Raw genomic sequence first — 25,000 nt, 5'->3', positions numbered from 1 at the left:
TAAACCAGTCCCTGATTAGAGGGGAATCACCCACCTGGTATCCCAGGTCTAAACCAGTCCCTGATTAGAGGGGAAGAATGGAACTCAGCAGTGGAACTGGCTTAGAGGGATCCACTGGAAACAGTGACTTGGCCAAGATAATGCAAGGACCATTTATTTCTATGGAGGACAATCAATCAACAAAAAAGTCATCAATCAATCTGCAGGGCAGTACATCAAACTACCCTCTCACTCTCTCTCTCTCTCTCTCTCTCTCTCTATTATATCTCATTGAATAACAGACATTTATGTGAACTTCTCTGAAAACAAAAGAGTAGGATATTTTGAATAACAGTAAGGGACGTGTCCCACCCTGGTGTAGGGAACCGAAGTAGGGAAGAGTAGGGAACTGTCAACAACATTAATGATTCATTGAGAGAAAAATGTGTCCACGTTGGCACATGCCTCATCCGACTGGCTGACTGGGCCTAACGCATAGCTGGAATACACTAGCAGAGCCCTCGTATCAGAGCGTGTGTGTGTGTGTGTGTGTGTGTGTGTGTGTGTGTGTGTGTGTGTGTGTGTGTGTGTGTGTGTGTGTGTGTGTGTGTGTGTGTGTGTGTGTGTGTGTGTGTGAGCTGGGATAAACTACAGGGTCAACTCAGGGAAAGAGAGAAAGGGAGAGACATTGAGAGATAATTAGAGACATTGAGAGAAAATTAGATAAATGGAGAGAAAAGGAGAGAGAAGGAGAGAAATGTCCTGCTCAAATGTGAATTAGTGTCCCAGTGTCCTAGGATTTTTCCTTACAGCTGTATTCCGTTTCTTTTTATCCTAAAAAAAACTCCCTCGTCCTTGCCGATGACAAGTATACCCATAACATGATGCAACCACCACCATGCTTGAAAATATAAAGAGCGATACTCAGTGATGGGTTGTGTTGCATTTGATCCAAACATAACTCTTTGCATTCAGGACAAAAAGTTAATTTCATTGCCAAATGCTTCGCAGTATTACTTTACTGCCTTGTTGCAAACAAGATGCGTGTTTTGGAAGATTTTTTATTCTGTCCAGGCTTCCTTCTTTTCACTCTGTCAATTAGGTTAGTATTGTGGGGTAACAACAATGTTGTTGATCCATCCTCAGTTCTCTCATATCACAAGGACGCCTGTATATTTGTAGTGGCTGGTTGTATTGATACACCATCCAAAGCCTAATTAATAACGCCACCATGCTAAAAGGGATTTTCTGTTTCTGCTTTTAATAAATATTTTACAGTTCAACAATCGGTGTCCTTTTGAAAAAGCTTCAAAAATCATGTTAACCACTACAGAGTGAGTCCATGCAACTTATTATGTGATTTGTTAAGCACATTTTTTACTCCTGAACTTATTTAGGCTTGATATAACAAAAGGGGTTGTACACTTATTGACTCAAGACATTTCAGTTTTTAATTTTGTATTCATTTTTGAAAATGTTCTACAAACAAAATTCCACTTTGAAATTATGGGGTATTGTGTGTAGATCAGTGACACAAATTCAGGTTGTAACACAACAAAATGTGGAAAAAGTAACATTTCATCTGCCCAGGCCCACATGCTCACACCCCAACTCCAACCCTAGTGCCTGGCCACACCCCAACCCTAGTTCCTGGCCACACCCCCATCCCTAGTTCCTGGCCACACCCCCATCCTTAGTGCCTGGCCACACCCCAACCCTAGTTCCTGGCCACACCCCAATCCTTAGTGCCTGGCCACACCCCAACCCTAGTGCCTGGCCACACCCCAACTCTAGTGTCTGGCCACACCCCAAACCTAGTTCCTGGCCACACCCCCATCCCTAGTGCCTGGCCACACCCCAACCCTAGTGCCTGGCCACACCCCCAACCCTGTATTTGTTTATTCAAGATCTCACTACAGCCCCATAGGCCACACCCCAACCCTAGTGCCTGGCCACACCCCAACCCTATTGCCTGGCCACACCCCCAACCCTGTATTTGTTTATTCAAGATCTCACTACAGCCCCATAGGCCACACCCCAACCATAATGCCTGGCCACACCCCAACCCTAGTGCCTGGCCACACCCCCAACCCTGTATTTGTTTTTTCAAGATCTCACTGCCCCATAGGCCACACCCCATCCCTAGTGCCTGGCCACACCCCATCCCTAGTGCCTGGCCACACCCCCAACCCTGTATTTGTTTTTTCAAGATCTCACTACAGCCCCATAGGCCACACCCCAACCCTAATGCCTGGCCACACTCCAACCCTAGTGCCTGGCCACACCCCATCCCTAGTGCCTGGCCACACCCCATCCCTAGTGCCTGGCCACACCCCATTCCTAGTGCCTGGCCACACCCCCAACCCTAGTGCCTGGCCACACCCCAACCCTAGTGCCTGGCCACACCCCATCCCTAGTGCCTGGCCACACCCCATCCCTAGTGCCTGGCCACACCCCATCCCTAGTGCCTGGCCACACCCCATCCCTAGTGCCTGGCCACACCCCATCCCTAGTGCCTGGCCACACCCCAACCCTGTATTTGTTTTTTCAAGATCTCACTACAGCCCCATAGGCCACACCCCAACCATAATGCCTGGCCACACCCCATCCCTAGTGCCTGGCCACACCCCCAACCCTGTATTTGTTTTTTCAAGATCTCACTACAGCCCCATAGGCCACACCCCAACCCTAATGCCTGGCCACACTCCAACCCTAGTGCCTGGCCACACCCCATCCCTAGTGCCTGGCCACACCCCATCCCTAGTGCCTGGCCACACCCCATTCCTAGTGCCTGGCCACACCCCCAACCCTAGTGCCTGGCCACACCCCAACCCTAGTGCCTGGCCACACCCCATCCCTAGTGCCTGGCCACACCCCATCCCTAGTGCCTGGCCACACCCCATCCCTAGTGCCTGGCCACACCCCATCCCTAGTGCCTGGCCACACCCCATCCCTAGTGCCTGGCCACACCCCAACCCTGTATTTGTTTTTTCAAGATCTCACTACAGCCCCATAGGCCACACCCCATCCCTAGTGCCTGGCCACACCCCATCCCTAGTGCCTGGCCACACCCCATCCCTAGTGCCTGGCCACACCCCATCCCTAGTGCCTGGCCACACCCCATCCCTAGTGCCTGGCCACACCCCAACCCTGTATTTGTTTTTTCAAGATCTCACTACAGCCCCATAGGCCACACCCCAACCCTAATGCCTGGCCACACCCCATCCCTAGTGCCTGGCCACACCCCAACCCTGTATTTGTTTTTTCAAGATCTCACTACAGCCCCGTAGGCCACAACCCAACCTTACTGCCTGGCCACACCCCAACCCTAGTGCCTGGCCACACCCCATCCCTAGTGCCTGGCCACACCCCATCCCTAGTGCCTGGCCACACCCCAACCCTGTATTTGTTTTTTCAAGATCTCACTACAGCCCCATAGGCCACACCCCAACCCTAGTGCCTGGCCACACCCCATCCCTAGTGCCTGGCCACACCCCATCCCTAGTGCCTGGCCACACCCCAACCCTGTATTTGTTTTTTCAAGATCTCACTACAGCCCCGTAGGCCACAACCCAACCTTACTGCCTGGCCACACCCCATCCCTGGTGCCTGGCCACACCCCATCACTAGTGCCTGGCCACACCCCATCCCTAGTGCCTGGCCACACCCCATCCCTAGTGCCTGGCCACACCCCATCACTAGTGCCTGGCCACACCCCATCCCTAGTGCCTGGCCACACCCCATCCCTGGTGCCTGGCCACACCCCATCACTAGTGCCTGGCCACACCCCATCCCTAGTGCCTGGCCACACCCCAACCCTGTATTTGTTTTTTCAAGATCTCACTACAGCCCCATAGGCCACACCCCATCCCTAGTGCCTGGCCACACCCCAACCCTAGTGCCTGGCCACACCCCATCCCTAGTGCCTGGCCACACCCCATCCCTGGTGCATGGCCACACCCCCAACCCTGTATTTGTTTCTTCAAGATCTCACTACAGCCCCATAGGCCATGTCTAGAAATATGCAGACAGACGGATTAAAACCAAGTTTACATTGTAATGCTTTCTGACAGCCAGCTTCCTAGCTCCGCCCACAACTTCCAGACTTAAAGCAGGGATTATTGAGTCATTATTAGTTTTACACTGGAGAAATTACTATGCCGTAGTGCTGTGGAATTTATGAATGTTGTATAATAAATTACATACATTAGTTTATTCATGATTAAACTTACATTTTCGTGAACCGTAATATCGCTCCGATTTTCCCTCCATATTGTGCCAACATCTTGTTTGTTTTTTGTGGTTGTCTTGGTTCCAATAATTAATATTTTGTTCTAAGAGACTGTCAGTGGGATAGGCTCTCTGCAAAGTTTTGTATATTTCTATATATACATCCTTTACCGACTCAAATACGATTCGCTCCAGGTTTCTCTGAAGTCTAAAAGGATTTTAATGAAGACATTTTGTGACTTTTTTAAGTCACTTTTAAGTTACATGTATTTGAAAATATCTACATTTGTCAGTCCAAAATTGCTTGTAAATTCTGTCATTTATTTCCTGTTACCAAGTCATTTAAAGTTTCTATGTCTTCATTTTTCCATGCGGAATCACTTATTGGTACATTTAAAAAAAAGATATCCAAGGATTGTTTCATAAAGTTGTGTTTTTCCGGAGTAATATTGGTTATTGTAGAATACGTTTCATTTTCTTCCATATTGTTCAAGTGTTCTATATTGTTCTAGTGTTCTATATTGTACTAGTGTTCTATATTGTTCTAGTGTTCTATATTGTTCTAGTGTTCTATATTGTACTAGTGTTCTATATTGTTCTAGTGTTCTATATTGTTCTAGTGTTCTATATTGTTCTAGTGTTCTATATTGTACTAGTGTTCTATATTGTTCTAGTGTTCTATATTGTTCTAGTGTTCTATATTGTTCTAGTGTTCTATATTGTACTAGTGTTCTATATTGTTCTAGTGTTCTATATTGTTCTAGTGTTCTATATTGTACTAGTGTTCTATATTGTTCTAGTGTTCTATATTGTTCTAGTGTTCTATATTGTTCTAGTGTTCTATATTGTTATCGTGTTCTATATTGTTCTAGTGTTCTATATTGTTCTAGTGTTCTATATTGTTCTAGTGTTCTATATTGTACTAGTATTCTATATTGTTCTAGTGTTCTATATTGTTCTAGTGTTCTATATTGTTCTAGTGTTCTATATTGTACTAGTGTTCTATATTGTTCTAGTGTTCTATATTGTTCTAGTGTACTATATTGTTCTAGTGTTCTATATTGTTATCATGTTCTATATTGTACTAGTGTTCTATATTGTTCTAGTGTTCTATATTGTACTAGTGTTCTATATTGTTCTAGTGTTCTATATTGTACTAGTGTTCTATATTGTTCTAGTGTTCTATATAGTTCTAGTGTTCTATATTGTTCTAGTGTTCTATATTGTTCTATATTGTTCTAGTGTTCTATATTGTTCTAGTGTTCTATATAGTTATAGTGTTCTATATAGTTCTAGTGTTCTATATTGTTCTAGTGTTCTATATAGTTCTAGTGTTCTATATTGTTCTAGTGTTCTATATTGTTCTAGTGTTCTATATTGTTCTAGTGTTCTATATTGTTCTAGTGTTCTATATTGTTCTAGTGTTTTTAACTATGAAGTTGTTAAAATAGACACGTAAAAGATTCTAGGGATGAGCATCTTGTTCATCTTCAATATGTGCCCATTGTTCTTCTTTGGTACGTTTAACAACACGGCACAAGTAAAAACCTCTGGTAGAGAGTTGGTACAATTCCAAGTCCGGAAGGTTACAACCACCCTCCGACTCAGGAAGTAAAACATTCCTTTTTATTCTATGAATTGTATAAACTATGTAATGACTCTACTCTTTTTAAAGAAAGTCTTCGATGAGGTAATTGGTATTACCGGAAATAAATAGCAAAACTTCTGCAGCCATTTCCATGTGAAGAGGTTTATTCTACTTTAAGGCGGCAGGGTAGCCTAGTGGTTAGAGCGTTGGACTCATAACCGGAAGGTTGCAAGTTGAAACCCCCGAGCTGACAAGGTACAAATCTGTCGTTCTGCCCCTGAACAGGCAGTTAACCCACTGTTCCCAGGCCGTCATTGAAAATAAGAATTTGTTCTTAACTGACTTGCCTGGTTAAATAAAGGTAAAAAAAAAAATGGGAACATTGTTCCATTTAATCTGCTTTCATATTTTTGAGTACATTTACATTTACATTTAAGTCATTTAGCAGACGCTCTTATCCAGAGCGACTTACAAATTGGTGAATTCACCTTCTGACATCAGTGGAACAGCCACTTTACAATAGTGCATCTAAATGGAATAATGGAATAACCATCCTAGGTATTTAATACTTAAAGGATTGCTGTAGTTTTTATTGCTGTAAAGAAACCACTACTAAAGGACACCAATAAGTAGAAGAGACTTGCTTGGTCCAAGAAAACACGAGCAATGGACATCAGACCGGATGGAAATCTCTGCTTTGGTCTGATGAGTCCAAATTAGAGATTTTTGGTTCCAACCACCGTGAAGAGTAGGTTCCCACCGTGAAGCATTGGAGGAGGAGGTGTGATGGCGTGGGGGTGCTTTGCTGGTGACACTGTCTGTGATTGATTTAGAATTCAAGGCACACTTAACCAGCGTGACTGCCACAGCATTCTGCAGCGATTGATGTCTTCACTATTATTCTGCAATAAAGAAAAACCATTGAATGCGTAGGTGTGTCCAAATGTTTTACTGGTACAGTAGGTACTTTCTGAAGGCAACGTAGGGCCATTTGGAACCCATGTCTGTGTTGATGCCAAGCCCTCCCATGACAGTGCATCTCACATCACGTGGTCTCTTCCCACTACAATTGACCGAGCCTCATATTTATTTAAACACACCGCAACAATCTGACTGACACACACAAAGGCACGCACGCAACACACCCACACAGCAAAACATTCTGATTCACACACCCACATTCTGACTCACTGTAAAACCTTTTGAATAGGCCTTCATGACTACTCTCTGTATCCTCAACTAAAACGAAGAAGACTGGATGGGAAAAGAACGAGGTGAAAGTCAGGTAGTCCCATGTTACGGCTCAGCTTTATTGACTCTTTAAATCAGAACAACAGTTTTCAGCTGTGCTAACATAATTGCAAACAAAAAGGGTTTTCTAATGATCAGTTAGCCTTTTGAAAATGATAAACTTGGATTAGCTAACACAACGTGCCGTTGGAACACAGGAGTGATGGTTGCTGATAATGGGCCTCTGTACGCCTATGTAGATATTCCATTCAAAATCCTCTGTTTATGTTTCAACTCCACAAACGTTGAGCAGAGCAGACATTACTAAAACAGATGCTGAGTGTGTTGCATCATGGTACCATGTACTGCTAGCAGCATTATAGTCAAATAAAGATTGTTACACGAGCTGTTGTTGAAATATTGTTGAATCATAGAACCCAGATGTTTGGTTTGGGCTTCAGGGAACAGTGAACAGGAAGGAGGCTGGGAGAGGAGAGATGAGTGGAGAATGGTTTTGATCATCTCTGCCTGTCGCTCTCAGCCTCTTTCTACAGAACATCTCTCTCTCTCTCTCAGCCCCTTCTACAGAACATCTCTCTCTCTCTCTCAGCCCCTTCTACAGAACATCTCTCTCTCTCTCTCAGCCTCTTTCTACAGAACATCTCTCTGTCTCTTTCAGCCCCTTCTACAGAACATCTCTCTCTCTCTCTCACTCTGTCTCTCTCAGCCTCTTTCTACAGAACATCTCTCTGTCTCTCTCTCAGCCTCTCTCTCAGCCTCTTTCTACAGAACATCTCTCTGTCTCTCTCTCAGCCTCTCTCTCAGCCTCTTTCTACAGAACATCTCTCTGTCTCTCTCTCAGCCTCTTTCTACAGAACATCTCTCTGTCTCTCTCTCAGCCTCTCTCTCAGCCTCTTTCTACAGAACATCTCTCTCTCTCTCAGCCCCTTCTACAGAACATCTCTCTACCTGTCTCTGTCTGTCACTTTCTACAGAACATCTCTCTCTGTCCCTGTCTGTCTCTTTCTACAGAACATCTCTCTCTCTGTTTCTGTCTGTCTCTTTCTACAGAACATCTCTCTCTGTCTCTGTCTGTCTCTTTCTACAGAACACCTCTCTCTCTCTGTCTGTCTCTTTCTACAGAACATCTCTCTCTGTTTCTGTCTGTCTCTTTCTACAGAACATCTCTCTCTGTCTCTGTCTGTCTCTTTCTACAGAACACCTCTCTCTCTCTGTCTGTCTCTTTCTACAGAACATCTCTCTCTGTCTCTGTCTCTTTCTACAGAACATCTCTCTCTCTGTCTCTGTCTGTCTCTTTCTACAGAACATCTCTCTCTCTGTCTCTGTCTGTCTCTTTCTACAAAACATCTCTCTCTCTGTCTGTCTCTTTCTACAGACCATCTCTCTCTCTGTCTCTGTCTGTCTCTTTCAACAGAATATCTCTCTCTCTGTCTCTGTCTGTCTCTTTCTACAGAACACCTCTCTCTCTGTCTCTGTCTGTCTCTTTCTACAGAACATCTCTCTCTGTCTCTGTCTGTCTCTTTCTACAGAACATCTCTCTCTCTGTCTCTGTCTGTCTCTTTCTACAGAACACCTCTCTCTCTGTCTCTGTCTGTCTCTCTCTACAGAACATCTCTCTCTGTCTCTGTCTGTCTCTCTCTACAGACCATCTCTCTCTCTGTCTCTGTCTGTCTCTCTCTACAGAACATCTCTCTCTGTCTCTGTCTGTCTCTTTCTACAGAACATCTCTCTCTCTGTCTCTGTCTGTCTCTCTCTACAGACCATCTCTCTCTCTGTCTCTGTCTGTCTCTCTCTACAGACCATCTCTCTCTCTGCTAGCCTAAACCATGAGGATGTGATATTCTGACCCCTGGGTCATTGCCAGACAGCCAGCTGTGTGTGTGGAGGCATGGATCGTCCTGTTCTACTGAGACCACAGGACTGTGTTACGACATCACCACAGATCGTAAGACACACACACAAGCATGCAAGCACACATGCACGCTATGCAAGCACACATGCACGATACGCACCCCCCCCCACACACACACAAACACACACACATACCTGACCTCCCCCCCTCCCCAAAACACACTTAAGTACATCAATAAGCCTAGTCCTAGCGCTGGGAAATTTTGGTAGGACATTATCATTTACTGATAGATGAATCAATTAGCCTACATGGTTATCCAGCAACAGTAGCATATTTAGAGTTCACAATCTAGCTAAGTGGTTTGAGTTCTCACTTCCTCAGGTGGTGAATGACATAAGCTACAGGCCAAAGATGGCGGGTGATTCCCTGAAGAGACCAAAATAAATCTGAAAATTCTGGATCCTATTTTGACAGGTTGCACATAAAAATGTGGATATGTTACATATTATATGACATAACTTTTTAAATCAAAGTTTACCATCTCAGCTACTGTGATTTCATTGGCTAATCACATGTTACCATCTCAGTTACTGTGATTTCATTGGCTAATCACAGGTTACCATCTCAGTTACTGTATTTTCATTGGCTAATCACAGGTTACCATCTCAGTTACTGTAATTTCATTGGCTAATCACAGGTTACCATCTCAGTTACTGTAATTTCATTGGCTAATCACAGGTTACCATCTCAGTTACTGTAATTTCATTGGCTAATCACAGGTTACCATCTCAGTTACTGTAATTTCATTGGCTAATCACAGGTTACCATCTCAGTTACTGTGATTTCATTGGCTAATCACAGGTTACCATCTCAGTTACTGTATTTTCATTGGCTAATCACAGGTTACCATCTCAGTTACTGTGATTTCATTGGCTAATCACAGGTTACCATCTCAGTTACTGTATTTTCATTGGCTAATCACAGGTTACCATCTCAGTTACTGTATTTTCAATGGCTAATCACAGGTTACCATCTCAGTTACTGTATTTTCATTGGCTAATCACAGGTTACCATCTCAGTTACTGTGATTTCATTGGCTAATCACAGGTTACCATCTCAGTTACTGTATTTTCATTGGCTAATCACAGGTTACCATCTCAGTTACTGTAATTTAATTGGCTAATCACAGGTTACCATCTCAGTTACTGCATTTTCATTGGCTAATCACAGGTTACCATCTCAGTTACTGTATTTTCATTGGCTAATCACAGGTTACCATCTCAGTTACTGTATTTTCAATGGCTAATCACAGGTTACCATCTCAGTTACTATATTTTCATTGGCTAATCACAGGTTACCATCTCAGTTACTGTGATTTCCTTGGCTATTCACAGGTTACCATCTCAGTTACTGTAATTTCTTTGGCTAATCACAGGTTACCATCTCAGTTACTGTGATTTCCTTGGCTATTCACAGGTTACCATCTCAGTTACTGTAATTTCTTTGGCTAACCACAGGTTACCATCTCAGTTACTGTATTTTCATTGGCTAATCACAGGTTACCATCTCAGTTACTGTATTTTCTTTGGCTAATCACAGGTTACCATCTCAGTTACTGTATTTTCATTGTCTAATCACAGGTTACCATCTCAGTTACTGCATTTTCATTGGCTAATCACATGTTACCATCTCAGTTACTGTAATTTCATTGGCTAATCACAGGTTACCATCTCAGTTACTGTAATTTCATTGGCTAATCACAGGTTACCATCTCAGTTACTGTGATTTCATTGGCTAATCACAGGTTACCATCTCAGTTACTGTGATTTCATTGGCTAATCACAGGTTACCATCTCAGTTACTGTATTTTCATTGGCTAATCACAGGTTACCATCTCAGTTACTGTGATTTCATTGGCTAATCACAGGTTACCATCTCAGTTACTGTATTTTCATTGGCTAATCACAGGTTATCATCTCAGTTACTGTATTTTCATTGGCTAATCACAGGTTACCATCTCAGTTACTGTATTTTCAATGGCTAATCACAGGTTACCATCTCAGTTACTGTAATTTCATTGGCTAATCACAGGTTACCATCTCAGTTACTGTAATTTCATTGGCTAATCACAGGTTACCATCTCAGTTACTGTGATTTCATTGGCTAATCAAAGGTTACCATCTCAGTTACTGTGATTTCATTGGCTAATCACAGGTTACCATCTCAGTTACTGTATTTTCATTGGCTAATCACAGGTTACCATCTCAGTTACTGTATTTTCATTGGCTAATCACAGGTTACCATCTCAGTTACTGTAATTTCATTGGCTAATCACAGGTTACCATCTCAGTTACTGTAATTTCATTGGCTAATCACAGGTTACCATCTCAGTTACTGTTATTTCATTGGCTAATCACAGGTTACCATCTCAGTTACTGTAATTTCTTTGGCTAATCACAGGTGACCATCTCAGTTACTGTAATTTCATTGGCTAATCACAGGTTACCATCTCAGTTACTGTAATATCATTGGCTAATCACAGGTTACCATCTCAGTTACTGTGATTTCATTGGCTAATCAAAGGTTACCATCTCAGTTACTGTGATTTCATTGGCTAATCACAGGTTACCATCTCAGTTACTGTATTTTCATTGGCTAATCACAGGTTACCATCTCAGTTACTGTATTTTCATTGGCTAATCACAGGTTACCATCTCAGTTACTGTATTTTCAATGGCTAATCACAGGTTACCATCTCAGTTACTGTAATTTCATTGGCTAATCACAGGTTACCATCTCAGTTACTGTAATTTCATTGGCTAATCACAGGTTACCATCTCAGTTACTGTTATTTCATTGGCTAATCACAGGTTACCATCTCAGTTACTGTAATTTCTTTGGCTAATCACAGGTTACCATCTCAGTTACTGTATTTTCATTGGCTAATCACAGGTTACCATCTCAGTTACTGTATTTTCTTTGGCTAATCACAGGTTACCATCTCAATTACTGTATTTTCATTGTCTAATCACAGGTTACCATCTCAGTTACTGCATTTTCATTGGCTAATCACATGTTACCATCTCAGTTACTGTGATTTCATTGGCTATTCACAGGTTACCATCTCAGTTACTGTAATTTCATTGGCTAATCACAGGTTACCATCTCAGTTACTGTATTTTCATTGGCTAATCACAGGTTACCATCTCAGTTACTGTGATTTCATTGGCTAATCACAGGTTACCATCTCAGTTACTGTATTAACAACAAAAATTGGCCCACACACAAACACACACAAGCAAGCACATGTATGCAGCCATCCCTCCAACACCATATCCCTATAACACAATCCCTATAACACCCATCCCTCTAACACCATCCCTATAACACCCATCCCTCCAACACCATCCCTCTAACACCATCCCTCTAACACCATCCCTCTAACACCATCCCTCCAACACCATCCCTCTAACACCCATCCCTCCAACACCATCCCTCTAACACCCATCCCTCCAACACCATCCCTCCAACACCATCCCTCTAACACCATCCCTCCAACACCATCCCTCCAACACCATCCATCCAACACCATATCCCTATAACACCCATCCCTATAACACCATCCCTATAGCACCATCCCTCTAACACCCATCCCTCCAACACCATCCCTCCAACACCATCCCTCCAACACCATCCCTCTAACACCCATCCCTCCAACACCATCCCTCCAACACCATCCCTCTAACACCATCCCTCTAACACCCATCCCTCCAACACCATCCCTCCAACACCATCCCTCTAACACCATCCCTCTAACACCCATCCCTCCAACACCATCCCTCTAACACCCACCCTCCAACACCATCCCTCCAACACCATCCCTCTAACACCATCCCTCCAACACCATCCATCCAACACCATCCCTGCAACACCATATCCCTATAACACCCATCCCTATAACACCATCCCTATAACACCATCCCTATAGCACCATCCCTCTAACACCCATCCCTCCAACACCATCCCTCCAACACCATCCCTCTAACACCATCCCTCTAACACCCATCCCTCCAACACCATCCCTCCAACACCATCCCTATAACACCATATCCCTATAACACCATAATATTCCAACACCATCCCTCCAACACCATCCCTCTAACACCATCCCTCGAACACCATATCCCTATAACACCATATCCCTCTAACACTATCCCTCTAACACCATCCCTCCAACACCATCCCTCCAACACCCATCCCTTCAAAACCATATGCCTCTAACACCATCCCTCCAACACCATATCCCTCTAACACCATCCCTCCAAAACCATATCCCTCTAACACCATCTCTCCAACACCATATCCCTCCAACACCATATCCCTATAACACCATCCCTCTAACACCATCCCTCCAACACCACATCCCTCTAACACCATCCCTCCAACACCATATCCCTATAACACCATCCCCCTAACACCATCCCTCCAACACCATATCCCTATAACACCATCCCTGGTTGGCTTTCTCCCAGGTAGAGACGGGTCCACTTTCCTTGCACGTATCCAGCCTCCGACTGTACTGCCACTTTGACAACAAGCTACACGTATGTTGTTTGATTAAATTAAGCATGTCACATGTCATGGATCATACTTATATCACATGAATCATTTTTCATTCATTCAGACAAAGCCTTTTCATTCGAACAAAAAAAAAATAGGCCTATAATTTTCTTTTAAAAAATTAAGAATATTCTTCCAAGTGACAGAATACTAACGTCCTTTCTGATATTCGATCAACCCATCAGAGTCTAAGTCCTGTACTATATCATTTAAAATATATATATATATTTTTTTACACTCTTGTGAGGCCTGTGGGTGTTCGTGAGAGTCTCACCGTTCCACAGAGGGGTAATATTAGTGTGCACATTACAGACAGAAGTTGGTAGATCGGCTGTACTGAATTCAGACGAGTCCCAAGACGCTTGAGGGGCTTGTAGAGCAAAACGGGGAACACCATAGTTTTTGTGAAAGTCTCATCTTTCCATAGTGTCCGTTCGGACGCTACATACGGTTTTGTGAGAAGACCGATTTTTGGGACGTCTCCTGGTCTAACGAACAGCACTCTCACCATTCATCACCATCACCATTCATCGCCATCACCATTCATCGCCATCACCATTCATCGCCATCACCATTCATCACCATCACCATTCATCACCATCACCATTCATCGCCATCACCATTCATCACCATCACCATCACCATTCATCGCCATCGCCATCACCATTCATCACTATCACCATTCATCACCATCGCCATTCATCGCCATCACCATTCATCGCCATCACCATTCATCGCCATCACCATTCATCGTCATCACCATTCATCGCCATCACCCTTCATCGCCATTACCCTTCATCGCCATCACCATTCATCGTCATTACCATTCATCGCCATCACCATTCATCACCATCACCCTTCATGGCCATCACCATTCATCGCCATCACCATTCATCGCCATCACCATTCATCGCCATCGCCATTCATCGCCATTCATCATCATCACCCTTCATCGCCATCACCATTCATCGCCATCACCATTCATCACCATCACCCTTCATCGCCATCACCATTCATCGCCATCACCATTCATTACCATCACCATTCATCACCATCACCATTCATCACCATCACCATCACCATTCATCACCATCACCATTCATCGCCATCACCATTCATCGCCATCGCCATTCATCGCCATTCATCATCATCACCCTTCATCGCCATCACCATTCATCGCCATCACCATTCATCACCATCACCCTTCATCGCCATCACCATTCATCGCCATCACCATTCATTACCATCACCATTCATCACCATCACCATTCATCACCATCACCATCACCATTCATTACCATCACCATTCATCGCCATCACCATTCATCGCCATCACCATTCATCACTATCACCATTCATCACCATCATCATTCATCACCATTCATCACCATCACCATTCATCGCCATCACCATTCATTGCCATCACCATCACCATTCATCACCATCACCATTCATCACCATCACCATCACCATTCATCACCATCACCATTCATCACCATCACCATTCATCACCATCACCCTTCATCGCCATCACCCTTCATCACCATCACCATTCATCACCATCACCGCAGATATGGATGCATCCAATATAAACAAACAGATATCTCTAGTTTAAATTGAAAGGTTTTGATGGGGATCTTTTCATTATGCTAATTAGATTTCTGCAAGGGCACAGTCATCGACCTTAGGGTTTTTTATTCAATCTACATTGTAGAATAATAGTGAAGACATCAGAACTATGAAATAACACATATGGAATCATGTAGTAACCAAAACAAGTGTTAAACATTTTTTATATTCTTCAAAGATGCCACCCTTTGTCTTGATGACAGCTTTGCACACTCTTAGTATTCTCTTAACCAGTTTCATGAGGAATGCATTTCAATTAACAGGTGTGCCTTGTTAAAAGTTCATCTCTAACATAGTCTACTAGCTAGAAAGTTATCTTGGCAGAACATTTTGCTGTTGTAAAGCAAATGTTTTGCAATTCTGCATAGTTTTGCATGGAACTGAGAGATAATTTTGCAGTTTTAAAGCTAATTTCCTCCAAATCTATACATTTTGACATGTTCCTCTGCTCAAACAGTATAACAAAATCAATGGGCATGTACTCTGAATGCCTGGTTTTTGGAATTTCCGATTCTCCTTGTCTAGCTGTTATTTGATTGTTAATTCTCAAGATGGTATTATTTAAAAATAGATATACAGAAGCAAGAAAAAGTATGTGAACCCTTTGGAAATACCTGGATTTCTGCATACACTCACAACCGAGTTTTAAACTGCCTCTGGAAGCAACGTCAGCACAAGAACTGTTAGTCGGGAGCTTCAAACACAAGCCTGAGATCACCATGCGCAGTGCCGAGCGTCGGCTGGAGTGGTGTAAATCTCAACGTCATTGGACTCAGGAGCAGTGGAAACGCCGTCGCAGGAGTGATGAATCACGCTTCGCCATCTGACAGTCTGACGGACGAATCTGCATTTTGATGGATGCCAGGAGAACGCTACCTGTCCCAATGCATAGTGCCAACTGTAAAGTTTGGTGGAGGAGGAATAATGGTCTAGGGGCTGTTTTTCATGGTTCGGTCTAGGCCCCTTAGTTCCAGTGAAGGGAAATCTTAACACTACAGCATACAATTACATTCTCAATGATTCTGTGCTTCCAACTTTGTGGCAACAGTTTGGGGAAGGCCCTTTCCTGTTTCAGCATGACAATGCCCCCGTGCACAAAGCGAGGTCCATACAGAAATGGTCGAGATCGGTGTGGAAGAACTTGACTGGCCTGCACAGAGCCCTGACCTCAACCACATCGAACACCTTTGTGATGAATTGAAACGCCGACTTCGAACCAGGCCTAATCACCCAACGTCAGTGCCCGACCTACCTAATGCTCTTGTGGCTGAAGCAGCAAATGTTCCAAAATCTAGTGGAAAGCCTTCCCAGAAGAGTGTAGGCTGTTATAGCAGCAATGTTCCTCCATCTAGTGGGAAGCCTTCCCAGAAGAGTGGAGGTTGTTATAGCAGCAATGTTCCGACATCTAGTGGAAAGCCTTCCCAGAAGAGTGGAGGCTGTTATAGCAGCAATGTTCCAACATCTAGTGGGAAGCCTTCCCAGAAGAGTGGAGGTTGTTATAGCAGCAATGTTCCGACATCTAGTGGAAAGCCTTCCCAGAAGAGTGGAGGCTGTTATAGCAGCAATGTTCCAACATCTAGTGGGAAGCCTTCCCAGAAGAGTGGAGGTTGTTATAGCAGCAATGTTCCTCCATCTAGAGGAAAGCCTTCCCAGAAGAGTGGAGGCTGTTATAGCAGCAATGTTCCTCCATCTAGAGGAAAGCCTTCCCAGAAGAGTGGAGGCTGTTATAGCAGCAATGTTCCTCCATCTAGTGGAAAGCCTTCCCAGAAGAGTGGAGGTTGTTATAGTAATAAAATAATAATATATCCCATTTAGCAGACGCTTTTGTCCAAAGCGACTTACAAGTCGGCTGGGGCCACTACTTTTACACATGGGTGGCCCTAGCGGGAATCGAACCCACGACGCTTGGCGTTGCAAGCGCCATGCTCTACCGACTGAGCCACACAGGACATGTTCCGACATCAGCAGCAATGTTCCGACATCTAGTGGAAAGCCTTCCCAGAAGAGTGGAGGCTGTTATAGCAGCAATGTTCCAACATCTAGTGGGAAGCCTTCCCAGAAGAGTGGAGGCTGTTATAGCAGCAATGTTCCAACATCTAGTGGAAAGCCTTCCCAGAAGAGTGGAGGCTGTTATAGCAGCAATGTTCCAACATCTAGTGGAAAGCCTTCCCAGAAGAGTGGAGGCTGTTATAGCAGCAATGTTCCAACATCTAGTGGAAAGCCTTCCCAGAAGAGTGGAGGCTGTTATAGCAGCAATGTTCCAACATCTAGTGGAAAGCCTTCCCAGAAGAGTGGAGGCTGTTATAGCAGCAAAGGGGGGACCAATTCCATGTTAATGCCCATGATTTTGGAACAAGCTGTTGGATGAGCAGGTGACCTAATACTGTACCTTCATTTCCATATATCTCATTTCGATTGGATTGTTGCATTCGACCACAGTAGTGCCAGAAGCCACTTTCGTTTCAAATAAAGAAAATTATCTTTAATTCTGGAGAAATTGTAGACGTATCGTTGTCCATAATTATACCTGAACTGGCCCGGTGTGATTTTGTTTATGTTGAGAGAGCGGGACAATTGTGACGTTGGCCAAAATCTATATGCTTTGGTTGTCAGGATTCGTTTACACTTCAAAATCAATCTAATCACAATCAGATCACAATGCAATCTAATTACAATCAGATCACAATGCAATCTAATCACAATCAGATCACAATGCAATCTAATCACAATCAGATCACAATGCAATCTAATCACAATCAGATCACAATGCAATCTAATCACAATCAGATCACAATGCAATCTAATTACAATCAGATCACAATGCAATCTAATCACAATCAGATCACAATGCAATCTAATCACAATCAGATCACAATGCAATCTAATCACAATCAGATCACAATGCAATCTAATTACAATCAGATCACAATGCAATCTAATTACAATCAGATCACAATGCAATCTAATCACAATCAGATCACAATGCAATCTAATCACAATCAGATCACAATGAGTCTTTTGATTGTCTACACCTGTTGACAAATGTGGGCACAATCAGAATGTGGACAAGATCAGGACAACTGACACATGTTAAAACTAGGTATAAATGGGGCTACTAAAATGTTTTCTCCATCCAGACAATTACCATGCAGAACAAACCCTGTATTTATCTACAATGAGTGTAATTTACTCCACATTAAAGGGATAGTTGGAGATTTTGTCGGATGGAAAGGAACAGCTAGCATGTTTCTGTAGACTTCCAATCATTATGCTAAGGCTAGTTAGCAGTGGCTCGTGAAACTACATCTAACTTACATCATACTGGACACAGAGACATAAAAATGGTATCCACGATGGTATTCAATGGCAGCTAGTGATATTCAAAAGAAATAATATTTTTCACATAAAAAAAAAAAATCCCCAAAATATTTACCCCTAAAAAAGATATATATATATTTTTGAAATTGCAGAACATCTTGCAGTACTTCTAACGGTCCACGGACCCCAGTTTGAAAACCCCTGTTCCAGATAGCATGGATCGCCTGTCAACATACATCCCAAATAGCACCCTGTTCCCTATATAGTGCACAACTTTTGACCAGACCCATATGGAAGTAGGGTGCACAATATAGGGAATAGGGTGCACTATATAGAGAATTGGGTGCACAATATAGGGAATAGGGTGCACTATATAGAGAATAGGGTGCACTATATAGGGAATAGGGTGCACAATATAGGGAATAGGGTGCACTATATAGAGAATAGGGTGCACTGTATAGGGAATAGGGTGCACTATATAGGGAATAGGGTGCACTATATAGGGAATAGGTTGCACTATATAGGGAATAGGGAGCACTATATAGGGAATAGGGTGCACTATATAGGGAATAGGTTGCACTATATAGGGAATAGGGAGCACTATATAGGGAATAGGGTGCACTATATAGGGAATAGGGAGCACTATATAGGGAATAGGGAGCACTATATAGGGAATAGGGTGCACTATATAGGGAAGAGGGTGCACTATATAGGGAAAAGGGTGCACTATATAGGGAATAGGGAGCACTATATAGGGAATAGGGTGCACTATATAGGGAATAGGTTGCACTATATAGGGAATAGGGAACACTATATAGGGAATAGGGTGCACTATATAGGGAATAGGGTGCACTATATAGGGAATAGGGTGCACTATATAGGGAATAGGGTGCACTATATAGGGAATAGTGAGCACTATATAGGGAATAGGGTGCACTATATAGGGAATAGGGTGCACTATATAGGGAATAGTGAGCACTATATAGGGAATAGGGTGCACTATATAGGGAATAGTGAGCACTATATAGGGAATAGGGTGCACTATATAGGGAATAGGGTGCACTATATAGGGAATAGTGAGCACTATATAGGGAATAGTGAGCACTATATAGGGAATAGGGTGCACTATATAGGGAATAGGGTGCCATTTGGGACGCCTCGGCAGTATCCATATGACATACCAGCCTAAGGAGGGACTTGGGGTGTGAGCTGATGGCTGTGGAATGCTCCCCCCCCAACAACACACACAGACACACACACACACACACACACACACACACACACACACACACACACACACACACACACACACACACACACACACACACACACAGACACAGACACACAGACACACACACAGACACAGACACACACACACACACACAGACACAGACACAGACACAGACACACACACAGACACAGACACACACAGACACACAGACACAGACACAGACACACACACACAGACACAGACACAGACACACACACACACAGACACAGACACACACACACACACACACACACACACACACACACACACACACACACACACACACACACACACACACACACACACACACACACACACACACACACAGACAGACACATACGATATCTTTGCTCCATCTCCTCCTCTCTCTTCCAATGACCTTTGGTTGACCTGCTGTTTCGTCTAATAGCACTGTCTTCCCACCTGTTTGACTAAATGTGAAACGCAGCTTTTGGACTTTCATCTGTCTCTGGGCTCTAGATTATTGATCTGTCTTGCTGGAAGGTCTGTAGCCATTGATGGAATTTAAAGGGCAGCTCCACCACTTTTCAATCTAATTTTCATTATCGTCAACACAATACCAGTTTTTACATAATGTGGAGAAGAAAAAAAAAACGAACATTTCTACATTTTGTACCAAAAATAAATAAATATATATATATATATATGTAAAGTGAAAAAAATATACCCGCTGACATCAGCAAAGTTGAAAACGTTTGAAAAAAAAACAGTTATTTTAATTACACTCCCTCCTTCTGGCTAGAAACTCGAAACGTCTTATGACGTCACAAAGAATCTTTTTGTTATCTATTTAACCACAGATCACAGAAACTGTATTCACATATGTAGACTGATAATGTGCCGGAGATAATGAATATGAGGTCGAAAGGTGACAAATTGTCCTTTAAGGACTTTGCACACAGGCCAGACAGGATCGGGCTCCCGAGTGGCGCAGCGGTCTAAGGCACTGCATCTCAGGGCTAGTGGCGTCACTACAGACACCCTGGTTCAGAGGTCTAAGGCACTGCATCTCAGGGCTAGTGGCATCACTACAGACACCCTGGTTCAGAGGTCTAAGGCACTGCATCTCAGGGCTAGTGGCATCACTACAGACACCCTGGTTCAGCGGTCTAAGGCACTGCATCTCAGGGCTAGTGGCGTCACTACAGACACCCTGGTTCAGAGGTCTAAGGCACTGCATCTCAGGGCTAGTGGCGTCACTACAGACACCCTGGTTCAGAGGTCTAAGGCACTGCATCTCAGGGCTAGTGACACCCTGGTTCGTCACACTGCATCAGACACCCTGGTTCAGAGGTCTAAGGCACTGCATCTCAGGGCTAGTGGTTCGTCACACTGCACAGACACCCTGGTTCAGAGGTCTAAGGCACTGCATCTCAGGGCTAGACTACAGACACCCTGGTTCAGCGGTCTAAGGCACTGCATCTCAGGGCTACACCAGACACCCTGGTTCAGAGGTCTAACTGCATCTCAGGGCTGCATCTCCTGGTTCAGGGTCTAAGGCACTGCATCTCAGGGCTAGTCACTACAGACCCTGGTTCAGAGGTCTAAGGCACTGCATCTCAGGGCTTCAGACACCCTGGTTCAGAGGTCTAAGGCACTGCATCTCAGGGCTAGTGGCGTCACTACAGACACCCTGGTTCAGAGGTCTAAGGTGCATCTCAGGGCTAGGTCTACAGACACCCTGGTTCAGCGGTCTAAGGCATCTCTCAGGGCTAGTGGCGTCACTACAGACACCCTGGTTCAGAGGTCTAAGGCACTGCATCTCAGGGCTAGCGGCGTCACTACAGACACCCTGGTTCAGAGGTCTAAGGCACTGCATCTCAGGGCTAGTGGCATCACTACAGACACCCTGGTTCAGAGGTCTAAGGCACTGCATCTCAGGGCTAGTGGCGTCACTACAGACACCCTGGTTCAGAGGTCTAAGGCACTGCATCTCAGGGCTAGTGACACCCTGGTTCAGTCACACTGCATCTCAGGGCTACACCCTGGTTCAGAGGTCTAAGGCACTGCATCTCAGGGCTAGTGGCGTCACTACAGACACCCTGGTTCAGAGGTCTCAGGGCTAGGCACTGCATCTCAGGGCTGCATCTCAGGGCTAGGGCGTCACTACAGACACCACTGCATCTCAGTTCACTACAGACACCCTGGTTCAGAGGTCTAAGGCACTGCATCTCAGACACCCTGGTTCAGAGGTCTAAGGCACTGCATCTCAGGGCGTCACTACAGACACCCTGGTTCAGAGGTCTAAGGCACTGCATCTCAGGGCTAGCTCACTACAGACACCCTGGTTCAGAGGTCTAAGGCACTGCATCTCAGGGCTACACCCTGGTTCAGCGGTCTAAGGCACTGCATCTCAGGGCACCCTGGTTCAGTCTAAGGCGTCACTACAGACACCCTGGTTCAGAGGTCTAAGGCACTGCATCTCAGGGCTAGTGGCGTCACTACAGACACCCTGGTTCAGCGGTCTAAGGCACTGCATCTCAGGGCTAGTGGCGTCACTACAGACACCCTGGTTCAGCGGTCTAAGGCACTGCATCTCAGGGCTAGCGGACACCCTGGTTCAGAGGTCTAAGGCACTGCATCTCAGGGCTAGCGGCGTCACTACAGACACCCTGGTTCAGAGGTCTAAGGCACTGCATCTCAGGGCTAGCGGCATCACTACAGACACCCTGGTTCAGCGGTCACTGCATCTCAGGTCTCACTACAGACACCCTGGTTCAGCTCTAAGCACTGCATCTCAGGGCTAGTGGCGTCACTACAGACACCCTGGTTCAGCGGTCTAAGGCACTGCATCTCAGGGCTAGTGGCGTCACTACAGACACCCTGGTTCAGAGGTCTAAGGCACTGCATCTCAGGGCTAGTGGCGTCACTACAGACACCCTGGTTCAGAAGGTCTAAGGCACTGCATCTCAGGGCATCTCAGTGGCGTCACTACAGACACCCTGGTTCAGAGGTCTAAGGCACTGCATCTCAGGGCTAGTGGCATCACTACAGACACCCTGGTTCAGCGGTGCATCTCAGGGCTAGGGCACTGGTTCATCTCAGGGCTAGTGACACCCTGCGTCACTGCATCTCACAGACACCCTGGTTCAGCGGTCTAAGGTCATCTCAGGGCTAGGGCACTGCATCTCAGGGCTAGTGGCATCACTACAGACACCCTGGTTCAGAGGTCTCTCAGGGCTAGGCACTGCATCTCAGGCACTGCTAGGTGGCGTCACTACAGACACCCTGGTTCAGAGGCACTGCATCTCAGGGCTAGGCACTGCATCTCAGGGCTAGACACCCTGGTTCGTCACACTGCATCTCAGGGCTAGACACCCTGGTTCAGAGGTCTAAGGCACTGCATCTCAGGGCTAGTGGCGTCACTACAGACACCCTGGTTCAGAGGTCTAAGGCACTGCATCTCAGGGCTAGCGGCATCACTACAGTCCTGGCCAAAAGTTTTGAGAATGACACAAATATTAATTTTCACAAAGTTTGCTGCTTCAGTGTCTTTAGATAATTTTTGTCAGATGTTACTATGGATTCTGAAGTATAATTACAAGCATTTCATAAGTGTCAAAGGCTTTTATTTACAATTACATGAAGTTGATGCAAAGAGTCAATATTTGCAGTGTTGACCCTTCTTCTTCAAGACCTCTGCACTCCACCCTGGCATGCTGTCAATTAACTTCTGGGCCACATCCTGACTGATGGCAGCCCATTCTTGCATAATCAATGCTTGGAGTTTGTCAGAATTTGTTTGTTCATGCACCTCTTGAGGATTGACCACAAGTGCTCAATGGGATTAAGGTCTGGGGAGTTTCCTGGCCATGGACTTAGTTATCACTTTTGCCTTATGGCAAGGTGCTCCATCATGCTGGAAAATGCATTGTTCGTCACCAAACTGTTCCTGGATGGTTGGGAGAAGATGCTCTCGGAGGATGTGTTGGTACCATTCATTATTCATGGCAGTGTTCTTAGGCAGCATTGTGAGTGAGCCCACTCCCTTGGCTGAGAAGCAACCCCACACATGAATGGTCTCAGGATGCTTCACTGTTGGCATGACACAGGACTGATGGTAGCGCTCACCTTGTCTTCTCCGGACAAGCTTTTTTCCAGATGCCCCAAACAATCGGAAATGGGATTCATCAGAGAAAATGACTTTACCCCAGTCCTCAGCAGTCCAATCCCTGTACCTTTTGTAGAATATCAGTCTGTCCCTGATGTTTTTCCTGGAGAGAAGTGGCTTCTTTGCTGCTCTTCTTGACACCAGGCCATCCTACAAAAGTCTTCGCCTCACTGTACATGCAGATGCACTCACACCTGCCTGCTGCCATTCCTGAGTAAGCTCTGTACTGGTGGTGCCCCGATCCCGCAGCTGAATGAACTTTAGGAGACGGTCCTGAGGCTTCCTGGACTTTCTTGGGCGCACTGAAGCCTTCTTCACAACAATTGAACCACTCTCCTTGAAGTTCTTGATGATCCGATAAATGGTTGATTTAGGTGCTATCTTACTGGCAGCAATATCCTTGCCTGTGAAGCCCTTTTTGAGTAAAGCAATGATGACGGCACGTATTTCCTTGCAGGTAACCATGGTTGACAGAGGAAGTACAATGATTCCAAGCACCACCCTCCTTTTGAAGCTTCCAGTCTGTTATTCAAACTCAATCAGCATGCCAGAGTGATCTCCAGCCTTGTCCTCGTCAACAGTCACACCTATGTTAATGAGAGAATCACTGACATGATGTCAGCTGGTCCTTTTGTGGCAGAGCTGAAATACAGTGTTTTTGGGGGGATTCAGTTCATTTGCATGGCAAAGAGGGACTTTGCAATTAATTGCAATTCATCTGACAATTCATTCATAACATTCTGGAGTATATGCAAATTGCCATCACACAAACTGAGGCAGCAGACTTTGTGTGAAAATTAATATTTGTGTCATTCTCAAAACTTTTGGTCACGACTGTACAGTCCCTGGTTTGAATCCCGGCTGTATCACATCCGGCCGTGATTGGGAGTCCCATAAGGGCGGCGCACAATTGGCCCAGCGTCGTCCGGGTTTGGCTGGGAGTAGGCCGTCATTGTAAATAAGAATGAGTTCTTAACTGACTTGCTTAATTTAATAAATGTTAATTAAAAAATAAAATAAAATGTAGAAAAAATAGCTGGGATGGTGGGCTTTCTTTCTTCACAGTGGGGCAAAAAAGTATTTAGTCAGCCACCAATTGTGCAAGTTCTCCCACTTAAAAAGATGAGAGAG

The 25,000-nt window shown here is 44.7% G+C and overlaps 1 protein-coding gene across 1 annotated transcript in view; it reads right to left on the bottom strand.

Moving 5' to 3' along the window:
* LOC135553244 (forkhead box protein O1-A-like) overlaps positions 1–25,000 on the bottom strand; it is a 158,439-nt gene that overhangs the window by 90,122 nt on the left and 43,317 nt on the right.

The sequence above is a fragment of the Oncorhynchus masou genome, chromosome 13 (assembly GCF_036934945.1).
Source record: "Oncorhynchus masou masou isolate Uvic2021 chromosome 13, UVic_Omas_1.1, whole genome shotgun sequence".
In the NCBI taxonomy this organism is placed as follows: domain Eukaryota; kingdom Metazoa; phylum Chordata; class Actinopteri; order Salmoniformes; family Salmonidae; genus Oncorhynchus; species Oncorhynchus masou.
The sequence above is the reverse complement of the archived record's forward strand: the minus strand, read 5'-3'. Positions and strand labels throughout refer to the sequence as shown.